This window comes from Emys orbicularis, chromosome 13, assembly GCF_028017835.1.
Source record: "Emys orbicularis isolate rEmyOrb1 chromosome 13, rEmyOrb1.hap1, whole genome shotgun sequence".
Taxonomy (NCBI): Eukaryota; Metazoa; Chordata; order Testudines; family Emydidae; genus Emys; species Emys orbicularis.
Window position 1 is genome coordinate 45,618,794 of NC_088695.1, and position 22,134 is coordinate 45,640,927.

A 22,134-nucleotide genomic window follows, 5' to 3' on the forward strand; every position below is an offset into this window, starting at 1 on the left:
ATAGTCTGGTTTCACCCATATAGTTGTTGTTGGGGCATTTAGTGCACTGAATGAGGTACACAACATGTTGTATAGGACCCATTGATCTTGACTCACACAGTAAAATTAGTTTGCCACATGAACAATTTGAACCTGCTCTAGTAAGGATTAAAACTTTGGCCAGTGGCATGAAATTGAAAAGACACAATGGTAGGGCTCCTTAGAGAGGGCTCCAGATCTATTGGCTATGCCCACGTGACTTTCTGGTAAATTGAGACAGAGTGAAGGAAGTGAGAGAGTAAAGAACCAACCATTTAAGAAAGAAGTGACCTGTTTGCAAGAACATCAATTTATTCCTTACTTTGCAAACAGTCCCAGATGCAGCATATGAAAAGGTCACAGAGTCAGACCCAGGTGAGGCAGAGAAGAATCAAGAAGACTAGACGAGGAAGATTCACTTATGACTGAGATTAAATTAAAGGCGAGTTTGTCTTTTTTCTTCTTTTTAGTAGTCTTCCGCTGTTGTTTATTATCCAAGAGTCAACAGTAGCAATTTTCCCAACCTGGAAGATGAAAACCGGCTGATCAGACATAATGAAAAGCTAATGTGGTGATTTGTTCCAATTCCTGCATCCAGTTGTCTGAGTGCCTGCAAAGCTTCACCATTCCGATGCAAAACAGGAGCATACCAGCAAATCAGGTCCGCAAACAGTGTTATTTCTCAGCCAGTCAACTTTTATTCATCCTTTGCTCTTCCTGTGCAGCATGGATGTATTTTACATATAGCATTCTGCACTAAGCAGTGCATTACATAATAAGTGTATTATTTTAATTCAGCTGCTCCCAAAGAACATAAACTAACATAGAACAGATCAATTGAACCAGTCCAGTTAAATTCAGAAAGCATGAGCCAAATTACAGAGAGAATTTTTGTCTATCTCGCTGTGACAGTCTTTCTGCCTAATCGCATTGGATATTGTATGCTAAGGGGGAGGGGAAGAGGCTCAGAAATGTTTTGGTTAATGAAAGATAATTTTCTAAACACTCAAACCATGGTGATTCAGATCCAGTTCCCTGAAGGACAAGATGAACATGTGGTTAAGACCTTAGATAGGGCTAAAGAGACCAGGGTGTCTACCACAAACTCATTGTGTGCCCTTATCCGCTCTATGCCTCAGTGTTCCCATTGGTAAAATGAACATAGCTGCAACCACTGGGGGGGGGGGGGGAAGGTTCTACTCTCTCAACTTTTTACTGTCCCATTAATACCTCAGTCAGTGTAGCTGTAGATGTCTTGCCTTTTCTCACCTGGCTGTACCGAAGGAAACCAAGATCATATTTCCCTGCCCCATGCTCATGGAGGCGTCAGTAATGCCCATTCTTAACTGTTGCAGATAGAAAATGCCAAACCGTAGATCTGCAAAGTGCAAGGCTATTGCTTTATCTGAACCTTGAACCAATTGATAGGGTAGGATATATAATTCTGCTTAAGTGCCCTTCTTGAAACCAAACTTTATCCAACTGTTGGGGTGGGGTGGGGGTGGGTCTCCTCTTCATGGAAGGTTATTTTTAAATAAATCATTCAAATTGGGACACTTTTGCATTATATTCTGCAAAGCTAAATGTGGAAGTGGAAAGGCTAAGCCATTAGAGGGGTGGGGGTTAATTCTTGCCATTCATTCCAACTGCTGTATTTCTTTATAATGATTTTAAGAAGTACAGTTGTAAATGAAACAGGTGGAAATCGTCTTCTGTTTGGGTTGTTTTCATGTGCTTGCCCCACTTCTTTGTTTTAGAAATCACAAGTCTTGAATAACAACTGTATCCAAGGGGTTTGAACAAACATGTGAATACATGTAACAATGTATGTGTAAGTGTGTCTTGGTTGCATTATTCCAGGACACAATTTTTTTCCTTTCTTGCTTTTTAAAGTAAGTGTTGAAAGGTCAGAAAACAAATAAAAATATGAATATAATCAACATTTCTCCTTTCCTGCTTCAAGGAACAAAACCCCACAACATTTTCCCAAGGGAAATAGTGGACGCTCCATCACGTAAGTCATTTGTAATCAGACTGGACAAAGCACAAGCAATTATACTTTAGGATACAATCCAGAATCATTTTTTGTGGCAATTGATAACTTTCTGTCTAGCTGTTATTTCATATCTTTATGATGTAACTCATGTCAATAGAAAAGGGTAAATACAAAGCTCTAAACCAATGAAAATTTCTAAAGAATATCCATAAAATGATCACATTCATTTCCTCTGCCCAGGCTAAATATTGATTTGTGTGAGAGAAAGGAGCATAGAGTTCAAAATCATATCATTCTAAAATTGAAGAGTCTGTTAATGCCTGAAATTTAAGCTCCATAAACTTATGAGCAGATATTGGATCAAATCTTCCTCACCAGTCATCTCACTGAAATCAATTGGACAACACATATTAGAAAAGCGAGTAGGATTTGGCCCATGGAAGAAATTGTTAAAAATTCTGAGGTAGGTTCAGTTCAAATTCTGATCTATTTAATGTAAAACAGTTACATTCTAATGGGAGAATCCCTAGATATCACGATCGTGTGACATGACAGGTTAATACAGAATTTTATAAAGTATCCCTTTTAAATCATATCTTTTTTTTACGTGGCTGAGGTATATCTTTCAAAGATAAATAGGCTTCCTGATGTCTCCCTTTTTGCTGACATAACTCCAAAGCCTCTGTTGAATAATCTGTGTTGATAAGGAACAGATATCATATGCAGTTCTGGATTCCCATGAGCCTGAATAAAAAGTGAGGTCCAAACACTCCAAAAATGTTTGAGTATAAACTGGATCATGCCAAAACTCAGTTTGACAACATTAAATGTCAACTGGAACCAATGTTCTGCGTCCAACTTGTGAAGCTCTAAGTCCAATTCAGGATCTTCCACTCCATACACACGGCTTTTCTCCTTATGATCCGGAAGATCACTTTGCACAGATAAGCCAAAAGAAGGAACTATACTGCATCTTGACACCTGATATATTCCACTAGAGCAGTGGTTCTCAACCTGTTTACCATTGTGGGTCACATATGCAGCTCTCTATGTGTTATGTGAGCCACATCCACACAATATATATAAACTACCCATATGGCCCTGAGGATGTCACATGGGGTGCAGCTGTGTGCTGATTGGGCTGTGGGTTGAGAACCGTTGCACTAGAGGTATGTACACACACACACAATTACTAGCTAGTACTTTTGCATATAATTTGATCTGACACTTCTGAGACAATTTTTTTAAAGATGAATCCATTGGAGAGTAACATATATTTCATTGCTAGTTGTTATGAGAAGTTGTGATCTTTACATATACATTATTTTATATTTAAACCAGAGTTATATTAAACATCCTTCGAGCCATCTGGATCTCCCAGCTATCTAGATGCATTTTAATTTTAATTCAGCATTTTCTGTTTTCCTTCCACCACACTGCAGGTTGCTTTCTATAAGACAGCAGGTGTTACCTTCAGGACTTGGCTTGTTTTTAGGCTTGCAGTTTAAATTACTTTGAAATCAACATTCTTTGTTCCGTTTGTATAAATGCTTTAACCCAATATAGTCTTAACAAAGAGGAATAGCATCCAGCCACACAATGCCATCCACAAATCATTTTCGAACTGCTTTGCATCCTCTGAGTATGTTTGTCTTCATTTCCAAGGCTATTCCCAAGCTATTGCTTTCCCCTGAGTCCTATTAGATTCTATTCTTTGTATTTACTAACAGGAAGCAGCACAGGTCTGTCCTCACCAACTTCATTCAGAGGCCTTCTTAATTATTGTTTTTTAAGGCTATTTGGCAAAATCCAAGTTCCTTGTTTCTTTCTTCCTCAGTGTGCAATTCTGTTTCCTTCTCGTTAAATCACCGAATACGGATACTTTCCTGGATGTTGTGGGAAAGGGTTCTGGTTGTCAACCAACTTCATTTAATCTCCATCCTGATTAGCAAATGGAAAAAAAAATAGGAAGCCCGATTTACAGTTTGGTTCAAGTCACCTTGAATAGTGTCAGGAACTCAGTTGGCTCTGGGCACAGACTCCAACAACCCAATGAGCTCATGTGGGCCCATTAGGCCCTCCCTATGCGACTGTGCTCCCTGACTGGAAAGAAGTGCCAACAGATCCCTGATTAAGCCTAGTAGCAACAGCAGCACAGTGGCTGCTCAATGCGCTTCACACCCAGAGCTGCACCAGACCAGCTTCCTGTCCAGCCATTGCTCCAACCTTTGCCTGCTCCACTCCAGCCCTCGTACCTGCTAACCTCTGAACTCCTGCTTCCTAATTCCTGGCTTGTCGCCTGACCATGACTCCAGCTCTGCCCTTTGGTTCTGTTCTGGCTCCTGGCTCCACCCATTGGCTTGTCTCCTGACCATGCCTCCAATTCTGCCCTCTGATTCTGCTCTAACCCCTATGCCAGACACCTGCTCCAACCACTAGATTGCACCACCTACACCTTGCTGTGTGATTCATTCACTTCTGGGAGGAAATATCAGATGACTAAATGGTGACAGAGAAAAGAGTGTAAGAAGCTGGCTGGGGTTTGAGATTTGTTATACCTGCTTGTTTTACTGTTACCTTGTTGTCCCAATATACATACAGACATAAGAGAATGATATCGGATACCAGAGGGCCTTTAGTCTAGCAGACAAAGATATAACGAAACCTAATGGCTGGAAACTAAAGCTAAAAAACCTGAAATTGGAAATAGTGTGCACATTTTTATCAGTGAAGGTCATGGACCATTAGCTCAATTTAACAAAGGAAGAGATAATTTCTCCATCACTTGAAGTCTTTCAATCAAGATTGGATGACTTTCTAAAAATGATGCCCTAGTTCAATTACAAGTTTTTGGGTTTGATGAATGAATTATTGGGTGAAGTTCTATGGACTGTGTTATGCACAGGCCTGGCAAAATTTGATGGGTTTTTAAATAAATATCGGTGTTTATTTTTAAGATTTTTTCAAATTTCCATCGATCTACATTTTTCACAGTTGTGCAAAATTATTGGTTTTCGTCATTGTTTATTTTTATCAATTTAAATTTTCACAAGTGTGGGGAATTATGGGTTGATCAGACAGTGCAGGAGGTGATCGTGAGGAAATAATTGAAGTTAGATTGAAGGGTATTTACTTTGTTTACTTGGACATGTGAGGTTGATAACTTGTGTTTTAATGGTATAAATCTTCATCTTTTTGAATTTCAAAGTCTACTGTCATTAAATAATTAAGTTCTCAAGCAGTTTTTTCTTACTCTGCCTATCTGTAAATTTTGATCATCATCAATGGAAATACTTTTTTTGTGGTTGATAAAATAGATGTTTACTGACGCTTACCAGTACAAATCTAATCCTTCCAAGCCTAGTTATGCAGGAGGTCCTATGAGATGATCATAATGGTCCCTTCTGCTTTTATAATATATGAATCCACAATAGCTGAAATGGTATACTCCTGTTTGTCTGATCTTCAACTTGCATCATACTTTTTTTCATTCTTACACTACGAAAAGCACTTAATAATAATAATAATAATTATTATTATTATTATTTTAAACACTGATGGACATTCTTCTGCTGATTTCTCACAATCGGCAATTTCAGACCAAGAGAGGCCCAGGTCTGCCACAGCAGCTGCAAGTCAGGATTAAAGGAAATCTGCACATCTTTGGAAGGTCCTAGGATACTCACTATTGCAGGGTGCTTATTATTTGGAGTTGAGGTGTATTTCTTGGATTGGGGGAAGGGATAGCTCAGTGGTTTGAGCATTGGCCTGCTAAACTCAGAGTTGTGAGTTCAATCCTTGAGGGGGCCACTTAGGACTCTAGGACAAAAATCAGTATTTGGTCCTGCTAGTGAAGGCAGGGGGCTGGACTCAATGACTTTTCAGGGTCCCTTCCAGCTCTATGAGATAGGTATATCTCCATATATATTTTTATTATTATAGCAGTTAGAGCGGTAAGACACAGGCACAAAGCATTTCTATTAATCTCTTCCACTGGCAGTAAGTTCACTAACAAATTATGAAAATGAAATTCCCTAAGAAGCAAGCAATAAAATTAGGCATATCTATCAAGTGGAATGGAAACTGAAAACAGTCCTTGAGTTTATAGGAACCCAAGTTAATTATTGTTATCTCTATTAATAGTATTCATTATTAATACTAAGGAACATTTTATGGAGAACTATAAATGTTCTTGAGAGTTTGTCTATAAAGCCCCATTACCTGCCTCTCTTTGCAAGAGCTAAAAATGCTTGTAGGCAATACAAACAAATTAGAAGCTCCCACTTCCTTTTTACTAAGATTAACAAGATGAAGAACAAAGTGTCCTACAGATGTCCCTTAAGCCACTGCCCCACCAGTTGGATACTTTGAGGGTCCTATCATGTGAGTACACTTGACTTCCATTTATTTTCACAGGAGTTGAAGGCATTCAGCACTTCTCAGTGTAGGGACATTTAGTTTGTGAAATTCAGTGCTCTCATTGGTTGTATTTCAGTGGATGGAATATACCGATATCAAGTCAGGAGACAAGGGAATCTCTAGCCCTGTCTCTTTTCCCCCCTCCTACATGTGGGCATCTGAAATTATTGGTTGAATAATGATTGAAAGAGACCCTTTTTTAGGAGCTCTGACTCAAACATACTAGAAGCTGTCTCAGACATCCCCCATCTTGTTCACTGAAGCAGATGACCAACCAATCATTATTAAGAGTATTTAATATTGTTCTGGCTCTTCGATTTTTTCACCACAAAGAGAAATATTACGGCAGGAAATCTCTCTTTCCTGATCCACCAAAGCCAAAACAAATTGACAAAAAAAAAAAAAAAATAGCCAACATTTTCCAACCCTTAAACATTAACTTGGCAGTTTTCATTTACCTATCATTTGTATAACCTGCGGAGAGATCTGTACTGGATATGGTCATTGGAATGATTGCTGGCCAGAGCACAGTGTCTGTTTCAAACTTATGCAAACTTTTCTGAAACTCATCAAAAGATAAATCACCATTAGCATGTCTGCCTGTTCTTTTTCCACTTGCATCTAATGCAGGTTTAGAGTTCATGAAAATGTCAAACAATTCCACAAATGGTGCTTGGCTAATTTAATTTTAAAAGTTCAAATGCACATTCTTTTGGTTTCCTAACTATTGTTAGATAGATAGGTCTATCATACGGGAAGAAATGTCAGTTTGCACTATTGCATGCCATTCTTCCACAATGGGGATTGGTCCTGCTTTGAGCAGGGGATTGGACTAGATGACCTCCTGAGGTCCCTTCCAACCCTGATATTCTTTTCTATGAACCAATGTCCACATCTCCACCCAGGTCATACCCCACAATAATTACATTACATTACCATGTAGAACCAGAAAGACATTTTGATGATGACTTACATTCCATTCAGTTTCATTTTCATTCCTGCCAAGATCAGGGAGTACATGGACATATAACAATGAAAAAATTATATTGATTTTAATAGGTACACAAAGTTTTTTAACTCTCAAAGTTTTGCTTTCTTTTTTCCTGGAGTTTTAGCCAGAGGTTTAGATACGTTTTTATTATACTCATATGAGTTCATGAATCGCTAGCCAGAATGACATTTCATGAGAACCTCAGTGAAGCCTCATGCCAAAGCTTTAAATGCCTAGTCAGTTCACTACGACAAGGGGATTTTTCCTTGTTAACATCATTGGCTAAGGCAAGTGTCTAGAATGGATCACACGGATAGAACTTTCAGGGGAAAGAAAAAAATACAATCCAGCTTAAATTTTGTACCAGCACTTGCAAGTACATCTGTGCAAGATGTCTGCAATATAAATCTGAAACGTATATTGGGTACTTTAAGACTCAAAACTTCAAAAGTCTTTTGACTAAATCCCTGCCCATTTCTGAGTAAACCTGGGTCCACGTATGATTTTTCAATGAAATCATGTGTAATTTAGTCTCACAGAAATATGTCACTGGAACTGATAAAAACTCTATATAGTTTTTATAATTTCTTAAAATTAAAAAAAATACATTGTTCAAAGTATTTGACAGAAATTTTTCACTTTTCCAAAACATTCTCCTTCCCTTTTTTTCCTTTTTCATTCCCCCCAAAGGAGAGAGAAACCCATTTTTTTTCCCAAAGGAAAATATTTTGATCAAAAACATTTCAATGAATGCTGACCCCACTCTATTTGGCACAAACCAGGCAAACATCAAAGATTTCTGACCAAATCTCACCTGGAATTTTTGGGTCTGTTCAAAGATGAATTTTAAAGCAGGACCCTTGGGATAAAAATCTATGTGACAGAAATTAAAACAAACTTTTGCACAAACCCCTGTAATACGATGGTAGTGAAATTTATCCAGTACTTTTGTTGAGTTTACATTAGAGCTGTGCAAATAACTGATTTTTTTTGGTAGCCAACCCAAAAATATAATTAACCCCTCCTCATAAAAAACAAAAACAACCCCTCCCCCCACACTTTTGGTTTTAACTGAAGCAAAACATTTAATTTTGGTTTTGATTTTTTTTGGTACTTAAAATAACAATGCACTGAAGTAAAATAGATATTTTGACTTTCGCCAAAATGTTTCAATATTTTTTTAATTTCACACAGATTCACACAATGTTTCAGTTGACCTGAATCTGCATTTTGCAGTAAAAAAAAAAAGTTTTGGATATAAAATTTCCTCCATCTCTAGTTGACATATTGCTTTAATACAGTGCAATGTGTTTTCAAATTGTATCAGTTACACAGTATCTTAGAGTGCTTTATAGTAAAAATAAAACAAGCAAAAGAGAAAAAGTGAACCAGTGTCTCATGGAGTCAGAGGGAGAGATGCAGAAGTTAAAGAGTGACCCAGAACTGTTGAATATCAAAGGAAGGTATCACAAGAGGAGACAGTGATTGTAGATGCATGTTGAATGCCGGCCAGCGTGTACCAGGTGTAGGTACCCAAGAGAGCAATTCTGAACTGGATTCAGAAGTGGAGAGGAAGCCAACAATGGAGCTGGAGGATAGGAGACAACTGAAGTAATTACAGTTCTCACCAGATATGCACAGCTTCAGTTACTCTTCTGAACTTTTGACTAGTACAAGCTAGGATCTCTAGCCCATCCAGGAATCATTTTTACTAAACACATAAGCTAATAATTTCCTAGAAAGTGCAGTCAGATACAAATGATACAGTTTTGCTCAGTGATCCCTTCGCTATGACATAAGCATTTTTGGACTGATAGTTCAGAGATCTGGTGCTTGCAGCTACTGTAATAAAAGTGCTGCTCTGTGCCCTGCATTTGATTATTAAATCTCTGTTTTCTGCTCCTTTTGTGATAAGAATATGTACGCACTCAGCTTGTTTTGGCATCCTTGATCTTTTTCCAGTACTTAAGGACCAGGCGGATATGGCTATTCTCATTCTACCATTCATACAATATAAAGTAAGACGTGAAGTTTATGGAAAAATCAAGGTCAGAGCGGCATGAATTTATGCCAAAAATTAAAAACCTACAGTTAGGCACAGATAAGATCAACACTGAGGCACCTAAAATAAAAATGATCTAATTTGTAGAGGTAACGAGCCCTCTGTTATTCTTTATACTGTAGTAATAATCAAAATACCCTCTGTGGCTTACAAACCCAGAGGAAAATGCGGTTCCTTGCCCAAAGCTCAGGCAACCCAAAATAGGAAGAAAGTCAACGGCCTGAACCTCTGAAAAACAGGCCTCCCATTTAGGGGCTGGGTGTCCAGCAGGCATGAATTGATAGATCTGGCAAGTAAGCTCATTTGAGGTGACAAAGACAGGTTCACTAGAGGATGGTCTGCACTCCACTGTGGCAGAATTTCCTTACATACCACTATGTAGTTGGCAAGATGGAGGGAACTATCAAAGTCATCCAGAACAGCCAGGCATATTCATTGCATCCGGGAGGAAAGGGAGAAACATCGGGCAGAGGAGAGGGAGAGGTATGATCATTGAGGAAATGTATAGGGTTAAGACGGTGACGCAGTTATCTTTTTTTATTCCTTGCATGTAAAAGCGCAGGTCTTGTGAAACCATGTGAACTCCTTGTGAATCAGCAAGAGCCTGGTTAGCCTGTGGGAGATGGAATACTTGCTTATAACCTTTGGGGTTAACATATGATTAATGGGAACAAATTTATCGTTTCCCAGGCTTATTTTAGGTAGCGTTCAGACAGGCAGTGAAAGAGAAAGCACTGAAGCGGTGAGATGATAGCCAGGAAACTGGTAGCTGGACTACAGGCTGGTCTACTCTGTACCTGCCAGTTGCAATTGCCTTTTTTGTTTTCTTGGTTTATCGTTCAGTCTTTATTCAAGCAAATTTCCCATTGAAATCAATGGAAATTTTACCTGGGTCAAGACTGCAGAATTGGACCCTATGAACACAGATGACAACCCACATGGAAGAGGCACAGCAGCAGTGGAGGCCATGGCTATGCTTTGCTGCCTTTCTGAGACCTGGGGTGGGAAGATGGTTTCCCATAGAAAGCTTCTCTGCAAAGCGCATTCACCTCAGGTTTTGTGCAAGGGGTGGGATTTGGGACTAAGTGTTTAAAGTGCTTACCTTCACCTGATGTCATCATTCACCCTTTGTGACATCATCAGAATTTCCACAGCAACCCACTGTGATTTCACAATGGGTTCAGTTGTTAAATAAACACCAGGCAAAGACAAATTCTGAAGAAGGGAAGACCCTTCATTTGATTCGCAGAGGCTCTGAGACTCCAAACCCCCATCATGAACTTCATCTGGAGTGTGGGTGCTCCACACCTCTGGGAATCAAGCCTCCCTCCCACATTCAGCCAAAATGTCCTATGAATAAAAAGACATCCAGGGAGAAAGAAAATATTATCTTTAAACAGAATTATTTATAAATAGAATGTTTAAAAAGTTTTCCATGAGGCATCAGTTGCCCTTTAACCCTTGAACTGTAGGCAATTTCCAGGCAGCCAGCCAACTAATACCCCGGAGGACAGATGTGTGTGTACACAGAGGAAGGAGAGATGAGGTATAGCAAAACGCTTCTTTGACAAGGTGTCCCCAGACCTGAAGAAGAGCTCTGTGTGGCTCTAAAGCTTGCCTCTCTCACCAATAGAAGTTGGTCCAATAAAAGCTATTTCCTCTCCCACCTTGTCTCTCAAGGTGTGCTACTATCAAAGAGAAACAGCAGAACTAAAATTCATTTGCAAATTTAACACCATTAATTTGGGCTTGAATAGGGCCTGGGAGTGGCTGGCTCATTACAGAAGCAGCTTTGCCTCTTCTGGAATTGACACCTCCTCATCTATTATTGGGAGTGGACTACATCCACCCTGATCGAATTGGCACTGTCAACACTGGTTCTCCACTTGTGAGGTAACTGCCTTCTCTTCATGTGTCATTATATAATGCCTGCATCTGTAACTTTCACTCCATGCATCTAAAGAAGTGAGGTTTTTTACCCATGAAAGCTTATGCCCAAATAAATCTGTTAGTCTTTAAGGTGCCACTGGACTCCTTGTTCTTTTTAAGGTGTCCTACTGGCATTCTCCCACAATTTTCTTCTACAAAATAATCTATAATGTAAGTAACATTGTGGTGGATTTAGGATACAGTCCTGGCCTTTTAAAATTCATGAAAAAAAGTCTTTTTCAGCAGGACTTAAACATCTGTCAATGGAGTTCATCATGCAGAAGAGGATGAATTATAAAGGGTTGAGGATTGCTTGGGACTTTTATATCATTGCAGCTCATCAAGGAACATAATGATTTGGAAATGAAGAATAGAAATCCATGGCCAGAGAGTACAGTCAACACAGGTATCCCATGCTGGAGATCACACTACATTTTTCCATCCAAGACATAGTTTTGATTGTGCAGTCGGTCATCACAGAAAAAATTGGTCTGATGCAGGGCCGGCTCCAGGCACCAGCAAAGGAAGCAGGTGCTTGGGGCGGTCAATGGAAAGGGGCGGCACGTCCGGGTCTTCGGCGGCAATTCGGCAGCAGGTCCCTCACTCCCTCTCGGAGGGAAGAACCTGCTGCCGAATTGCCACCGAAGAATGAAGCGGCACGGTAGAACTGCCGCCGAAGTGCCGTTGATCGCGGCTTTATTTGTTTATTTTTTGCTTCGCCGCTTGGGGCGGCAAAAAAGCTGAAGCCGGCCCTGGTCTGATGTTGTGTGTATACCAGTTAGGTAGAGAAGAATGGCTATGAAGAGGAATGGATCTGAACTATGCCAGTGAATCCAAACCCTGGAGATATTTGGATTTGAACCTGGATCTATACTATGTGGTTCGGATCCATTTCTATACGATGGATGAATTGGGATCGGAAGGGCCTGTACCTGCGGTCTCACTTATTTCATTTACAAAGCGGTGTAGCTATTGACTTCTCTGCTGTTACTCCTGATTTACACCCATCCTTGTGTTGTAGGCCTAGGATCTCATCTGGTGTAAATTTGCATAGCACCACTGATTTCAGTGCAACTCTACTGACTAATACCAGCTAAAAATCTTGCCCTAGGGAACTGAAACTACAACACCTGCTATAACTGAGCACTGACAGGAAAGCCAACGCCCTTTAATCTCCATAGTCTTGGGGGATTTGCCTTTGATTGCTAGGAGGGGCCCAACTTTCCCCAAAGCTCATTTGTTTTCCCTTTCTTGAACAGGAGTGGTTTGGGTAGCAAGTGCACGTTGTGTTTCCTGGGGCTTTCTTTAAGAAGGCCCATCAATTCCCTCTCAGTCCAAAGGTGAGTCAAAGGGAAAGCAGCATTCATGACACTGAGGCAACCCAAACAGTTCATCAATGCATGACAGCCTCAGAGACAACTTGAAAGAGGCCACAACGACTGCCAGAGGAGTGAGCCAAGAAGCCAGCTGCTGCTGGGAAAAAAATATCTTCTACAGCTTGGCATCTGGACTGAGTGAGTGCGATATCCACTGATGCCAAGGAAGAATAGATTTACAGGCTGCAAGAACAAAGCTAGAGGATTTAAAAAATGTGCCAGCTTATTTGCTCTGACTCAGTACCTAGAAATGAACACTCCCAGCCTGTATGTAGGTAAAACAGGTGTTCAGCATTTTTTTTTCTTTTAAAATATATGTGTGACACTTTATTACTCATAAATGTGAAGGATGACAGAAATAGCAAGGTTACAGTCAGACACTGTGCCAATGTCACCCCAGACGGCTGTGCCAGTGTCTCTCCATCCTAATCTGTAGCAATAGCATTTTGCTGTAATACTGAGCTGCTCTTCAAGCCAAGGCTGCTCATTTTGGAGCTGGGCACAGCCAAACCTGAAACTATGTGAAATGCCTTTAATTTTGGCAAACCCATGTTTTTTGCACAAGCCATCTTCTACAACAGTGGCTGGTGAACAACCTGACATCACTTCTCATGTTTGTTTGCAGTGTGGTTGGAGCTGAATAGTTTTGCCTGAAAGAACGTGAATTTGTCAATAGCAGGATCTTTCATGGAAACCTGTCAGCTTTTGACAAAATTTGCTTTGGACAAAAATATAAACAAAGAATTTGATAAAGTCAAAACATTCCATGTTGACATTTTTGGAGTGGAGCATTTCAAATTTTTCATTTTGAAATGACTTTTGGTTTAGAAATGTCTTTTATTTTATAAAGTTATTTAAAATATTTTAAAGGTGCAAATCAGAATTACTCTTTTTGATTTGATCAAAACAAATTGACACCAAACTAACTTCTTTTCACAGTTTTATTATGCTGAAAATGTCTGAATGTTTTTCCTTTTCATTCCATTGCAGAATGGGAAAAAAAAAAATCATGGGCTTCCCCGTGAAACAGGAAATCCAGCTTCCACTCATCTCTGCTCAGTAATATGAGTATTGGCTTTACAATCTAGCTGCTGATTTTCAAAGAACCTTGAAGGGATTAGGTGCCCTGGATTTCAGTGAGACTTGGGGATTCCCTGAAAATCCCACTCAGTGATGAACAAACCTCACGGAATTTGGAACCTTTAAAGGAATCAAAGAGAATTAGGCTCCTGAATGCTCCTAACTCCTGTAGGCTCTTTTGAAAATCTGCAACAGATTGCTAGATATAGCCCCTCGGTCACTGACATTGCTGCAGCACAGAGAATGTTACAGGCTTAATTGGAATCAACCGACCTGTTACTGGTGAGGATTATTGACACTGGGTGGCAGTTGTTACACTAATGAAGTAATTGGTTTAGTAAGGGGAGAGGATCACTAATTGTGAGGAGCAGTAAGTGAGGGTGAGAGCTCAGAGGTTGAACTGGGGAGAAGAGAAGGTATGGTAGCTCCTCCTGCGATATACCTGTGCTATGTTCTGCCATGTTTGGAAATTTAGGATTAAAGGTACAACTGGTGCAAAAGAAACTGTGTTCTTGAGCAGGAGACCACAAAAGCAGGCTAGGTGGTGCTGTTCTCATGGTAGCTTGAGAAACAGCCACTGACAAAATTTCAGCCTCATTTCAGCTCTGAGAAGCAGCCACATCTTTGGATCCTTATGGAAACCTTTATCCGGACTATCTGAACCTTGAGGTAGTGGCATTTGTATTCCAACTCCTAGCACATTTCTGTTGGTATCATTAATATGCGGCAAGAATGCAAGTACTTGGAAAATATGTTCACAGTCTCCGGCTGATTCTTACAAGATGGTGCTGTTGTAGGAAAAAGGATTAGCTGAGTTATAAGTGCATGGGGCTCAGCAGTCATTAAGAGCTACAACTGCTCCTAGCAAAAATACTTCTTGCAGCTGCACTCTGGAGAAATGTTTCACATTTTTGGGGTTGTTTGGTTTCTTTTGTAGCTGTCAATATGCTTTGGCAGCAGTGTCTCTCCACCTGCCATTTGGCAGGCATGACCCAAGGTAGGTGGGTGGATTGTGTTTTAGACTATTAGATCTGTCAGCCTTTGGGGGAAAGTTAAAGAGAGACTTCAAGTTCAACTTTAATGCATGGGTAATGGCATTCACAGAAACACGGGGACTAATTATTCTGGCTAGGATCAGACATAGTGCAAACTTTCCTTGACAGCTTTTGCTGCTAATGCCCCTCAAATGGCTTTCAGACACCCCTAAAATTCCAATCAGTTATCCTGCCAATGCTCATTCATCCAGATCTGCAACAGCCCCTGATATTCCACTCCTGGGAGTTACTTGAGCCAAGACTGTAACTTATATGGTCTGTTCATGATGGGGACAAATAGCCACTAGAGAGTGCAACCTGACATTCATTTTATCTTGTGACCCAAGTCAGGATATATACCAGATTCTCTGGCAGAAAAAGTCTTATACAGTTACTACACCATAGTAACTAGACCTGAAGCTTATATTTTTTGACTTGAGATAAGCTTCTATTATGGAGACCTTTCTGTTCCACCCCATTGAAAGAAAGGACATAAACTCTATAAATCTAAGAAAATAGACCATTGCGATGATCTAGTGACTAGATTCTAGTCTAATCTTCTGGATAACATGGGCCATTGAACTTAACCCAGTAATTCCTGCATCAAGCCCATAACTTGAGCTTTCTTTGATGTGATTGCTCATAAAAAGCGACGTTTAAGCTTGAATGTGGGCTACATAGTGGGGGACACTCAGAGTTCCTTTAATTCTAAGGAGTTTTAAGCCAGAAGGGATCATGAGATCATATCACATGACCTCCATGACCTCACATGACATTTCACCCGGCTACTCCTGTGCTGAGCCCAATAATTGGTTTATCTAAAGCATCTCTTCCAGAAAGGCATCCAGTCTTGATGTGAAGACAAGAAGAGATTGAGAATCCACCATATCCCTTGGTGGCTTGTTCCAGTGGTTACCCCTTATAGCATCACAGTCTATGAAAGCTAATTCCTGGACAGAGAAAATCTAAGTAAAGCAGCCATCTTGTACAGAATGTGATGGAAAAGGTAGAGTAATTAATGCAAAATAGAACACGGTCAAACTGAAATTTCCTTTTGAATTCAAATGCATATCTGAGCCTAATTTTTCAGCTGTTGTTTTACTCCACTCTAATTAAAGACTCAGCAATTTTTGAAGTGCAGAAAGGTGCTCTATAACAGGGTTTCTCAACCTGTGGGTCAGGACCCAAAATTGGATCACAAGAATGTTTCAAAGGGTCGTGTGGCAGCTCCTGTCCCATGTGGCTGGCTGGGCTCGCCTCCCTGCTCCAGGCACTGCAACCTCTGGGGTCCCAGTGCCACACAGGTTTGGCCCAGCTGTCGTCATAATGGCAGTCCGGGTAGGCCAAATTTGAGTGAGTGGCACTGCAACCCCATAAGTCAGGTCACAACTCCACTCACTCAAATTTTCATCCAGTCAGGGAGGCAGGGCCATACCTGTGCCGAGAACCAAGCCCAGCCAGCCCCTTAGCACAGGAGCTGCAGGAGCCACCACTGTTGGGTGAGTGGCGGGCAGGACCCAACCCCCCAGTAGGGGGCAGGACCTGACTGAAACCACCCCAAGGCCTCCATCCCCAGACTATTTACTGGGTTGCAACAGGCCGTAAACATTTACAAATGGATCCTGAGCCCCAAAAGGTTGAGAACCACTGCTCTATAAAACCAAATTCAATTCCACTCTAAGGTTACGGCTACATTTCTAATCATTGAGTTCACAATGACCTGCAAGTCCTTAGGCTAATTTTTTGGCTACACATCAGGCCATTGTTCTGTTCTCTTTTTGGATTTGCAGTCTACTGCTTTGGCCACACACTTCTCTAATATTTTCTTAGCAATATCATTTTCTAAGCAGACATCAAGCTTCAAAACCTTTCCATGGAACAGAGATTTTAAAAAAAATCAATAACATTAAGGAACAACAGAGAGTCTAATTTATCTAACAAATGGTTCGTGAACAATAGTCTGCTGGGGTTTTTTTGGCTCCCCAAATTCCCATAAGCCTGAGTTGAATGTGCAAACACCTGTGTACTCCAAATAGTGTTACAGCTGTAGGATAAAAATGCAAAACAACAACCAAAAAGCTGAATACAATCATTGCTAATCTATTTGTGCACATTCCCAGAGAGATAGGAGACATTGGGACCGAGGACATTCTTTTGGATACCAGGATGTTGGATTTAGATTAACCACTTTATTTATCTCCCTCATTTAGGGCTAGAATGAGAATTTCTTCTCATCCATCAGATCTGATGAGGTCTATAAAATCATGAATGGTGTGGAAAAAGTGAATAGAGAAGAGTTATTTGCCCTTTCCCACAATACTAAAAACAGGTAGGCAGCAGGTTTAATACAAATAAGAGGACACACTTTTTCATACAATGTAAAATTAACCTGTGGAACTTGTCCTGGGATGCTGTGATGGCCAAAAAGACAATAGATTTAAAAAACAAACAAACACTAGGTAAGTTCATGGAAGATAGCCAGCAATGGACCTATTAACTAAGATGATCAGGGATGCAACATCATGCTTGGGGTGATCTAAAATTTCTGACTGCCAGAAGCCAGGAGAAGACAGGGGTGGATCGCTCCAACTACCCTGTTCTGTACACCCCCACACTCCAAAGCTCTGGTACAGACCACTATCGGAGACGGTCAGGCCATGGTTCATCTAGCCCAGTATCCTAAGTATAGCTTATCTTATGTTCTTATCCCATAGTGTGCCGCCTCATAAGGAGATCCAGAAAAGGATCTAGAATCACCTCTTGGAGTCATAGTTCCTCCAGATATCCTGAGATATTCAGGGCCTGGGGATCAGTGAGTGCTGTGATGGCTCCTTATCAATTTAATTTAATTTGTATTATTTGTTTCCCCCAGCCTAAAGGTATATATATTCTACATGCACATCTCTCTTTGTCATCTTTGTCTTTTATGCCTTTCCAATGAGTCCCTTGAAAACTTTTTAAGTTTTTGTTCATTTGTTTTTCTCTATACCCAAGCTGTTTGGGGGTGTTTTAGGCACCTAAGTCACTTAGTCCCTTTTGAAAATCCCATCCCATGTTTTTGTTATGTTTCATGACACATGTATTGGTGTTATGGTTGCTTCCTCCTTCAACTTGTCTGATCTTTATAGAGATTCCTCCCTATTCTGTATTTTTCCTGCTGTTGTACCTCTACCCATCCATTTCAGTTCAAGCCATAGCTACTACTTCTATCTAGTCTGCCATCTTTTGTTTGGATGTATGTCTGACTGGATTTTGGTAATGTTTCTGAGTAAATGGGCTACTCCTTGAAGTCATAGAATATCAGGGTTGGAAGGGACCTCAGGAGATCATCTAGTTCAACCCTCTGCTCAGAGCAGGACCAATCCCCAGACAGATTTTTGCGCCAGATCCCTAAATGGCCTCTCAAGGATTGAACTCACAACTCTGGGTTTAGCAGGCCAATGCTCAAACCACTGAGCTATTCCCCCTCCTCCCTCTGCAGGTTCACCACTAAACTTCTTTTATAAAGCTCTCCAGGCCATTTTCTAACCTAGTCACTTGTGCAAAGTAGCTTCCACCACTTCCTTTGGTGACTGGTTTCACCTTCCTTTGGGAGACTGTAAGGCAGCAGTCTAATAGACCTTATTGTTAAGAATTTTTTCCCCGATATCCTGTCCCCTGTTTTCCTACCAATGCCCTCCTTGTCCACTGTCAACAACTCTGCTTCATCCTTTTTAGTTTACAACCTTCAAATCTTTTCAGACTGAACCTGTCAGGTCTCTATTTAATTATAATTTAGCCAAGTTATACACACACAGGGCCAACGAGGGGGATGGGGAAGCTGGAACAAATTACCGGGGCCCGGCAGTCCAGAAGGGGACCCGGGGTCCGGCTTCCCCCCCCACCTCGTCGGCCCTGTTTAGCTGGTCCGCCCTTGCTGGGGGGCTCGAAAAAATTCCGGGCCGAGCTTCCCCCCCTCTCGTCGGCCCTGTTTAGCCAGTCCGCCCTTGCTGGGGGGCCCGAAAAACATTTTTCACCGGGGCCCGAACCTGCTCTCGGCGGCCCTATACACACAATCTTAGGACTATAGAGGGTTTGATTTATAAGGAAAGACTATCAGTTTTATTGCCTCTTCTCTCATATCCCACTAATTTATTGGTATCTGTCTGGTTTTAAGGTGCTCCAAATTGCACTCAGGTCAGTTTTGTGCAGTCCCATGTTCTGCAGCAGGTCCTGCGTTTCCTTTTCCTGTAAGACATCACATTTAGAACCCAGGCCAACTGAGATAACTGCATGATTTTATTAATAGAATTTTCTAATTCAATCATCATCCGTACATCCCATTGGTGATTTTTCTACTCAGCATCCGCATTAGGCAAGTGAAGTATTAACAAATTCTACAGAAGGGGACGCTGAGGCTCAGATGTTAGTTGCCAGTTTTTCAAAAGCGCTCATCCGGTTGCGTGCTGAACTCTTTTTAACTCTCTGGCCATAGATGTCACATTAGGAGCTACTGGATTCTGAACACTTTTGAAAATATGCTTAGTGAGGTGCCAAGGTGTGTGGGGGGTGTTCTTTTGAAAATCTGGCTCTATTTATGGGTGATGAGCCCTTGGCAATCTGGCACCTTAGCAATTTGGAAGAGAATGGGATGGTAATGATGCTTTTCTGAATGCCACCAAGCGTCTCATGTCACCTAACAAACCCAGCAAGTGGGTAAAGTATTTAGACAAATACTCATGTTCCTCAGTTCCATGTCAAGTGGACACTCACTCCCATTAAAGACACCTGTTTCTTAGAGCTGTTCAAAAAAATGGGGGGACTTTTCCATGGAAAATTTTGACTTTTGGCAAAAAAACCCACAACATATTTCCATTAAAAATAGTGTCACTGTGCTTCATGGAAGTTGTAGTTCAGGTGCCTTAAGATTTCATTCTCTTCTATGGGATGGGCTCTCTGGCTGGCCTATAAGAATGTGCATGAAAAACTTGGTCCCAACAACAGTTAAAACTTTCAGTTCTTTAATTTGCTCATTCAAAAAGTGGACAAACATGGGTGTCTTTTTTTTTTTACTAATAGTTTAAGGCTGAATTTGATTCTCATGAAAATGAGCAACAATCTGTACTGGCTTGAGTCAAGAATAGTGCAGGTAGGTGGTGAAAGAGCTACCCCTTCACAGCTCTGCAAATTCATCTAATTCCTTAAAATAACAGGGACATCAGTGCTGAGGGCAGTGTAAGTTAAATCTCCCCTAAGCCTAGACTGCTGGCTGCGCTGATAAGTTATCTGTTTCTGCTGCTGTTGAGTCAGTGGTAAAACTCCCATTGGCTTCAAGTGGGAGCAAGGATTTGGCCCTGGATTTTGCTTTTTGTACTGTGGATAAAACCCACTTGGAGCCAAATTAATTTTAACTGTGACCTATTATTATTAATACAATTATTAATGCTATAATCATATTAACGTTAACGAGAATATTATTATTTTTTACATAGCCCTGCTCTCCAGAACTGAAAGAATACAGGAGAGATTTTTCAAAGATATAAATGGGAATTAGGTGAATGAGAGTGGGGTACATAACTGCCATTTGTGTCTTTGAAAATCTTCCCCAGTAGACAGTAATATGCCTCCTGCACAAACCTACTGAGAATCCACCCCGGAAGCACCCTTCACTACAGGCTTCTGCTCAGACCTGTTGCCTTTCACAGACGCTGTGCTCATTCCTTACTGCAAATGGATTCTTGAGTGCACACAGAAAAGGATGGACTAAATGTTATCCTCCTGACACCATCCCAAGAACATACATTAGCCTTATAACCACTGAACGCACCCATTATGGTTATAAAAAAACCCCCAGAAATTAAGATTTTGTAGACAAAGACTGATCAGATATAAAAGAAAATGTGTTTAGGGTTAACAAATACCTGGGTTATGTCACAACCTGCTCATGATGAGAGTAGGGTTTTTTTTTTAATGAAATCTTCTAAGCATGTGCCTTGCAGATGTGGAAATAATGTAAAAGGTATTTTCAATTCCCACTTGGCTATAAAAGCGAAGTTATTTGCAGTCAACTTTTTTCCTGTTTCCCTCTGATTTGGGGCAAAAACTTGCTCAAATGCCCTCTTCTCCAGCCACGAATGGCCTAAGAGCATAATAAATGTTCTTCCATTAAAGACTATAGTTGGCCTTCAGTACATGTATAAAAGAAAAAGGAAGTCCATAACTTAATGACTAAGGCTACTGCTGATTTGGGATTTATGATATCATACTAGTTACAGTTATAGTGACAATAGAATGGACTTATTTTTTCCCAGAAACCAACCTCAGACAGTCCTAGTCAGTCACATACATGCTGGGATCAAGACATTTGGGAACCTCATGCTGCTTTGTTTGTTTTCATTTAGTTAGTGCTTCATTGCTGGTGGCATATTTCCTTTTTTTTTTTTAACTGTAGAAAAGAGTTGTTTATGAGGGAGATAAGGAGAATAAATATGTTATGTCAGGGTTGGTTTAGCCTGAGTAACACAGTGTACAGTCTGCATGTGAAAGTGAAAGGGATATTCAGTAGAGGATCTGATCAGATTTAACTATTTTTGGCCACAGGTCGCTGGATGGTGCAATACCGGTGCCAGACGGGATGGGGTTAAAATTTCCAGACAAAGTTATTTTGGTGCTCAGCACCTGTGAATCAGATTAATAAATAAAATTAAAAATAAAACCCTTCACATTAAGTTAAAGATCCTTATATGTCCTGATGGTTTAAAAATCCAAGGAGAAACACCAGCAGATTTTTACTCTTATGTTTAAAATTCCTGTAATGTTAGGGTGGGAAAAATCTGTGGAAATTTGGGTCGAGATGGGATATCTTTTTTCCTTACAATGGTTTTAGCACAATCCAAATTTCCAACCCAAACATCATTTTTTTTCCCCTGTGGATTTTTCATCATCCGGCGACAATTTGCCATGTGTTATTTCAAATAATTGTCAAACTATTTCCAGATCTCTGACCAGATCACTGTATATAAAAACACAACTCCTAGTCAATTTCCTTTTCTTTCCTTTCATTTATTTTCCAAGACAAATGCTGTGGGGTGACCATCTGCTTCTTATTTCAAAGACCTTTTTAAAAAAATACCTGTCATCCTGTGTCTCATGCAAAAGCTGAATTATAGATTGATAGGCAGGTGTCTTACTTCAATATATATTTCTCATTCTAAACAGCAATGCTTTTAGAGTCCAATATTGAAATTATT